The following is a 214-nucleotide window of genomic DNA, read 5'->3' on the forward strand; positions in this document are numbered from 1 at the left end:
CAGCCGGGAGCCCTGGCCGGCGGCTCCGCGGGTGGGAGCATCAGCTCCCACAGCAAAAGGCGAAAGGTTGCTGGTTTGATTCCCAACATTTTGGGTTCGATCCCAGTCAGGGTGTGAACGGAAGGCAGCCAATCCATGTTTCTCTCTCACATCAATGATCTCTCTCTCTCTCTCTCTCAAATCAATTTAAAAATGACATTTCTGCCTTAACCGG

General features: G+C 52.3%; 1 protein-coding gene across 2 annotated transcripts in view; it reads right to left on the reverse strand.

Moving 5' to 3' along the window:
* Positions 1 to 214, reverse strand: part of CABP5 (calcium binding protein 5) — a 10,152-nt gene that overhangs the window by 2,563 nt on the left and 7,375 nt on the right. The window lies entirely within an intron of this gene.

This window comes from Myotis davidii, unplaced genomic scaffold (assembly GCF_000327345.1).
Source record: "Myotis davidii unplaced genomic scaffold, ASM32734v1 scaffold464, whole genome shotgun sequence".
Classification (NCBI taxonomy): domain Eukaryota; kingdom Metazoa; phylum Chordata; class Mammalia; order Chiroptera; family Vespertilionidae; genus Myotis; species Myotis davidii.